Genomic DNA, 7661 nt, shown 5'->3' with positions numbered 1-7661 from the left:
CTAGCACCTCTTTAGCAGTGAAAGCCCAGGAGAGGTAGCTGTCAGTGGGTTTAGAAAACAGATGCTCAATTTTATGAGCATCCGTTTCCCTAAATTGTGCACATTCACAGGTTAGGAAAATGGATGCTCATAACCTGACCCACCAGCACACTTTTATTTATTATTATTTTTTTTTAACCTTTTGGTTCCTCTGACTTAATATCGCAGAGATATTGCTTAAGGATGTATAGAAAAGCAGTATTTTCTGCTTTTCTGTACACTTTTTTAGGCTGCTCAGAAATTTACCCTGCTCTTGGGCAGGCGTTAATTTCTGAGTGTAAAATGTGCAGATCAGGCGCACTTTTTTTTTTCTGTATCTGGGGCGAATAACTAATAGTCTCATCAATATGCATTTGCATGTGATGAGCGCTATTAGTTTTGCGGGAGTTGGACGTGCGTTTTGGATTCACTAAACCCCATTTTGTGAAAGGAGTGGACACGTGTTCAAAACGCGCGTCCAACTGCAGGTTAAACAGCACGCTCAGTTGAGCTTGCTTTACTGTATTGGCCTGAATGTGATTCTGTTATTTGTCTATATACTTTTGCTCCTGTCAATTATTAAAATATTTTTTTATAATGGAAAACTACTGATTCTCAATTAAACATTTTCCAATGCCTTCAAGTATCTTGAGATGTACAATATTGCAACAGGCATTCTTAAAAAGTTGAATTTACCCAAATTTGTGGGTTTTATAAAGTTTATGGCAGAAGGATATTCATGAATATCTGTAAATAAAAATAATCATAGTGTACATTACAAAAAAACAGAATCAAACTGAGAGACCCTTCCATATCACAGAAAAGCAAAATAAACCAATTTTTCTAAGATTTTAGGCCATGCCCCCCCCTTGGAATCATGAAGTGCCTTATGCTCTTCATTACAAAAAAAATCACTATATTCCTCTGGCCAAAAGATGAAGCAATTTGAGCATGTTCTGCAATCATATCAACTTTAACTAAGGGAAAAAAGCCAAAAATATTTGCCTTCATTTCAATTTCTAACACCTCCTCTTTGTCTATTCAAACATACTTAAATAGAATTATGGGAACCAATGAACAAATGGAAAACTAACCCTCTTTTCATTACTGGTGGAAAAAACTAAGTGGGACCCAGACTAATTAACCAACTTACTCTGCCAATTCAAAATGCCTGTTTAAAATGTACTCCTTAAGTTGGTTCTTGAATAATTTAGGACATCTGATGGCATGAAGACATGCTGGAAGCTAGTTCCAAAGAACTAGACTTCAGAGATAGGATTAGAACTTCAGGCTGGGCCTCAGCGATGGGCCCAAGACTCTGGGTCAGGCTTTGGCTTATGGCCTAAGCTTAGGCCTCAGGACCAGGCCTCCAGGCTGGGCCCTGGTATTGAGTATAGACCTAAGCCTATTCCTTGGTGATAGGACCAGGCATCTGTACTGGGCCTTAGTGTTGGGCCTGGGCCTAGGCCTCTGTGATAGGGCCAGGCCTCAAGGCTGGGTCCTGGTATTGGGCCTAGGAAACAGGCTTCCAGATCAGACACCAGCATCAGGCCCAAGTCTTGGCAATGGATCCAGGTGTCAGGCCTAGGCCTAAGCCTCAGCGGTGGGACCAGGTCTTAGGGCTGAGTCCTGGAGTCTCATCTAGGCCTAGGACTCAGCAATAGAACCAAGCATTCAGGATGGGTTCCAGCATCAGGACCAGCTTCGGTAATAGAACAGGCCTTTGGGGGCCAAAGTCCCAGCATCAAAACTAGGCTTAGGTCTCTGAGCTGGGTCCTTGCACTGGAAAAAGAGCTAGGCCCAGTAATGGGACCAGGTCTAGGCCCCATTGCCGGGACAGTGCCTCAGGGATGGACTTCCGTACCAGAGCCAGGCCTCATTGCTGGGACTGGGACTCAGAGCCAGGCCTTGGCACTTGGACTCAGTGTCAGGGTTGGGCCTCAATGCTGGGGCCAGGTTTTGAGGCAGCGTCTCAGCACCAGGACACGATTTTTCCATTTTTTTTAATTTTTTTTTTTTTTTTAAGAAGTTGGATGTTTTTGAATTAACTGAATCTAGACAAACAAAACCCCTAAAACCCAGAAACAAAAAAACCCAAATTGAACCAAAAATTTGGGGGTGTACATCCATAGCATAGATTATTATAATGTTGAATATTATAATCTGACCACTGTTGAGAAATAATTTGCTATGAAAAAATGGTTTGGAAGAATGTGATTTAATGTTAAGGATAAAGAGAAGATTTGCAAAATCATTCAGAACTTTGCCAGATTTCAAAAAATTACAGAAAGGTTACATTTTCCAGAGAAAAGGAAATTCGAGGAGAAGGCGTTCTGATCTGAAACTGCAGAAATAAAGTTTCAGTCTATACATAAAAAAAATGTTTTTTTTCTTTTTTTTTTTTTACTGAGAGGGTGGTAGATGCCTGGAACAACCTGCCAGCAGAGGTGATTGAAACCAATACTGTGACAAAGTTCAAGCATGCTTGGTTGGGACAGAGATAGCGGACAATGATAGGGACAAGGTTTGGAGGTTTAAGTATTGCAAACAAATCACCCTTCATGCCCTCAAGGGGAGAGGTGTTAGAAAAAAAAACGAAGGGCCGCATAAAGGAAACCAGCAGGCCACAACTCCCCAGAAACCAACCAGGTTGATGCTGATGGCCAAGTACTATCCAGCAAGGACATAAGGAGATAGGTGGCCAGATGTTCGAGCAACAGCTTCCCTATTTTTGGACAACAGCCTCAGTTTTGGTAGCTATTTAGATTACTACAAAGCTTGATGGTAACACATGTGGATTGAAAGGCCTGAGGTGTTGGTTTAATTATGAGAAATTATACTCTCAGCTTCCCAGGATGGAAAGACAACAAAAATTGACTTGTATAAGTAGCAATATCCTACAAGTGGTCAAGCTTCTACAGCTGGTAGCTGGGATATATTATTAGCAATGTAGATCATAATTACAAAGCAGACTGGATCAACCAATTGTTTTTTATTTGACTTCATCCAATATGTTACTATTAATTGAGTTGTCAATGTATTTGATAAGTGGGAATTGTCTCTATATTTACATAAATTGTTATGCTAATAAAATTATGTACCTTACAAAAAGTATGTGCACTTACAATGTAGACAAATATGGCAGATCTGTCAATTACTGAGCTTGCTCCCTTTTGAAAATGCAGTCCTAAGTATGAGACTTGATTTTTATTTGAGGCTCAGTCTTTTAATTCTTCATGTTGGCTTAAATGTAGAGTGCTACCAAGGCCTACCCATGCACAGTTCCATGGGAAAGGTGCTGCATTTATTTTTTATATTTTTAAAATATGTATATAGACTGCTTTCCCAGCCTGTCATGGCTAACTTAAAAACAGTAGGGGCAGGGAGACCAAGATGACCATGCACTGAGAAGCTGGGCTGGAGCATTTCCTGGTTCCTTTTTTCCTAAAATGTGATATACCAAGAGGGAAGCCAAATTGGGGGAGTCTGTCCAGGCTTCTCCCTCCATAGGCTCGCTTCAGTCTTGGATTGAGGGCTTCTTTGCCCTGACATAAGAACATAAGAATTTGCCATGCTGGGTCAGACCAAGGGTCCATCAAGCCAGCATCCTGTTTCCAACAGAGGCCAAACCAGGCCACAAGGACCTGGTAATTACCCAAACACCAAGATCATCCCATGCTACTGATGCCAGTAATAGCAGAGGCCATTTCATTACAATGCCAGCTATGGCCCTTGCGGACATCGACGAGGAGCGAACACCGACGCCACGGGCCAAAGAAACATCTCTGAGCCCCGGCATGCCTACCATGCCATCTCCTCCCTTCAGTAAGATACCTGTGGAAATGGAGACGAAACCAGTAAGCCCCACAGTAGATTGGGTGACTCTGGTGCATGGGGACACCACTATTGGGCAGCTGCAGACCTCAGCTTTGCAGAGAGGTTAGTTTTCCACCCCTGTTCAAGGAACTGCACCCAATATTCCCTCGATGCAGACCTTATCATCGGTATTTGGAGGGGACTTGGCTGTTAACAACACTCTATCGAGCGAAAGTGGCATGGATACCAGGGTTCATCTGGCTCCAAAGATAACTTTAATTAAACCCCCACTTTTTACCTGGATGCTGTTTGGAATGCCTTAGTTTCTTCTTTAGCTACTGATAAACCAGTTTCCTCACAAGGGGGTAAAATTGCAGTTTTGGAGTCATGCGTGTCTGCAGTTGAGAAGACACAAAATGGCTTGGTTCAGTTTCATCTAATTTAAGAAATTAGAGATCATGGAGATCGCTATGAGAAGCTTGAATTTGAGAGTTCTTACTTTTCAAGTTACTAAACTGATTCCACCACTGGAACTTTTCAAGAACTATATTTCACAAGTTTTCAAGATTTCCAAGGAGGCATTGCCTGTTATCACTAAAGTGTATTATCTGCCATAGCAGGCTATTGGTAATCACGAAGACCAAGAACAAGATTCCTCTTTGAATTTAACAGATTTTCTTGAATCATCACAAGATACCCTTATATCTGAAAGGGAAACTTTATTGGTTTGATTTGTCCTTTTGAATGAAATACTGTTCTTAGTTTTTTGTTTCATAACAGGTTATTTCCATTCTATGGTCAGAAAATATGGATATTTCCTGATATAACTAGAATAACCCAAGATCGTAGGAGGAAATTTCTCTCCGTTCAATCTGAGGTTTTGTCATTAGGTGCATAGTTTACATGGAGATAACCATGTAAAATGTTATGTGAAATATCTTAACGTTAATTATTTTATTTTGAACCTTCTCAACTGAGATTGTTCTTGGATTCACATGCCCAAGAAGCTGCTTAAGATGGTATGGCAATTTGGAAATTATGCTTCTTTATTTCCTTTTTCGTATTTCAGTATTTAATTGCTTTTTCTTTTTTTTGGTTTCCCCTTTTTCCTATATATATTTTGAGAAATGAGTAGAAATAATCATTTTCATTATGTTAATATGACGCTAATTAATGTATATGACATGGTACATTACTCATTTTTCTGGTGCAAGAATTCTTCTGTTTAATTTGTAAAATTCATAAATAAAAAAGAAAACAAAAAGTTAACAGAAGGGGGAAACTTATCTTCTCTTTCGGCCATTAAGAGGGTGTAAAATTATTCTCTGTTGTGTTCTACCCAAGTTGGGATCCAATGTGTTTAATTGGAACTACAGTGTACTTGCTGAAATATGAAAGCTATTGTGATTGAGATTTGTAGGAGAAAAGACAGAGGCCTTAATATTCTACTGATGTTTGCATAAGTAGAAGAACATTTAAGGAAAAACAAATGGAACATACTGGAGAAGTGTATTGTTATGCCATTATTGGATGCTACTTTGTTATGCTATTATTATGCTTGTAAGCAGCTTTGTGAGAAGAATGGATATAAATCTAAAACAGAAATGATACAAAAAAAGGCACATTTCTATGTGTGACAAGTGATAATCCCAGTTAGATCTGGTGGGGGCCCTCTCCCTCAATAGCGCGAGTTGAAATTTAGCAGGCGTGTCGAAACTTCAGGCTTTTCTACTAAATTTCTGCAAAATCCATCCACAGGGGAGAGTCCCAGATACAAGCTTACTGATGAGCGTAGATGAACAGATCCAATGTGCCTAAAAATGTCAAAGGTTTGGTCAGCTCAAAGAGAATTTCCTTTGGAAAATGAGAAAGTTGGCAACTTTGTATTTAAAGATCCCTGCTAACCTGAAGATTCCAGTCCTTCTCCTCCTCCTCCTTGTGATCCAACAGATGTGCAGCACAATTCATGGATTCATAGAAATCAGAGAGGCTGTGACATTAATGCTTCTGCTATAATCCTTGGAACTGGCCAGAGGCCAGTAAAACGAGGAATATACATTCATTTGAAACAAAGCGGCACATCTCGAAAACATTTCCAGTTTTGCTTCAATTCATTTATAAATGAAACAAAAAAAAAAAAAAAAGAAAGAAATTTCATTTGGTTTTCTTTGTTTCATTTTTTAAAAGTATGCCACCAAGCCCCCCTCCCCTCCCCCCCCCCCCAACTCTTCCTCCCTCCTTCCAAACCCTCTTGCCAAGTTGATGTCCTTCATGGGACAGGAATGAGATCCGTTATCTTCTTCCCTGCCAGTCCTGCAATTAAAAATAGTGCCAGCAGAGTGAGGTCAGGCCATTTAAAATTTCTTCTGTACAAAATGGCACAGGTCTGCCCGTGCCATTGTCAATTTTGCCATACAAATTGGTGCCAGCCAAGCTCAGGCCCAGGTCAGTGCCATTTCATGTGGAAAAAATTTACAATGAAGCAGTCCTTGGTCAGCTGGCAACATTTTTTATCGCATCCCCAGCGGGGCAGGGGAACCATGGATTGCTTCTGCCTTGTGGAGGTTTTCTTTGAGGGGGGAGTGCCAACATTTTTTTGTATTGTTTTTGTATTATTTTTTTTAATTTCATTTGCTGTTTTTCCATTTTTAAATAAATAGAAAGTAACAAAACAAGCAACAAACCAAAACTAAAAAAAATGTAACAAAAAACTAAACGAAATGAAAAAATATCTGTGTACGCCCCTAGTAAGCACCTAACTAATTTGTGACCCTTGGAAAGCAACCATAAAATGAATTTCAATAATAATAATAATAGTGTATATTACATATGTAGCATGCACGGGTGGATATGCTATTTTATAAGTGTTGAGAGTACACAAATATTTTTGGTTTCATGCGTACATATTTTAAAATCATTTTATTTATAATACACAAGCATAAACTTGCAACAGAAATAGAAAATACATTGAAATCTTTGTAAGGAAAAAAGAAAAAAAAAGACCTCAAAATTTAGAGCAAATGCTAACAGACCACAATAAGAAGAGCAAAACCCAGAAAGGGAGTAATAAAAAAAGAAAAGAAACTTCAACAGAGGAAATATGTATCTTCCAGTGAGAACAGAGTGTTATCTCAATATATTACAAGGTAGGAGAGAGCCAATCCCAACCTAAATACCCTCTATCCATGATCAGGAGCTTTAGAATTAATGAAAGATCTAAGCTGAATAGGATCCAGGAAAACAAATTTCTCTGAAGAAAAACTAACAATGCATTTATATGGGAAATTCAGAAAAAACCAGGCTCCAACCTTTTGTTGCATATTGAAAAAGGCTTTCCTGTGTGTCTGAGTAGCCCTAGAAAAATCAGGAAAAATTTGAACTTTGCCACCCATGAAAGAAATGTTCATAGCAGAAAAATACAATTGGAGAATCATATCCTACTAATACCGGTATATAAAAGTCTCTAAATAAATAAATAAATCCTGATCAAAATTTGAAGAAAAAGTCACAATAAGAGTAAATCTATGTGACACATCCTCCTTAGTAGTCTCACCTTCAGAATTCAGCACAGCTTGGACAGTCCCTATACCATCCGACCTTTTAGATAGAAAAAGGTAATAAGCCTTACGAATCGGAAAAAGAGAAAATTGAGAAAGTCCAAAAACATCTTTCATATAAGATTTGAAAAGTTCCGAAGGGGACACCACTGAGATCAGCATGCATGCAGGTGCATCAGGGAAGGCGGATTCCTATCGCTCGGTGAGATGTCTAGCAGTGCTACAGGCTGCTGCACTGCTCGCCTAGGAGTTCCAGCATCGAAGATCGGC

Source organism: Rhinatrema bivittatum, chromosome 18 (assembly GCF_901001135.1).
Source record: "Rhinatrema bivittatum chromosome 18, aRhiBiv1.1, whole genome shotgun sequence".
NCBI lineage: Eukaryota > Metazoa > Chordata > Amphibia > Gymnophiona > Rhinatrematidae > Rhinatrema > Rhinatrema bivittatum.
The sequence above is the reverse complement of the archived record's forward strand: the minus strand, read 5'-3'. Positions refer to the sequence as shown.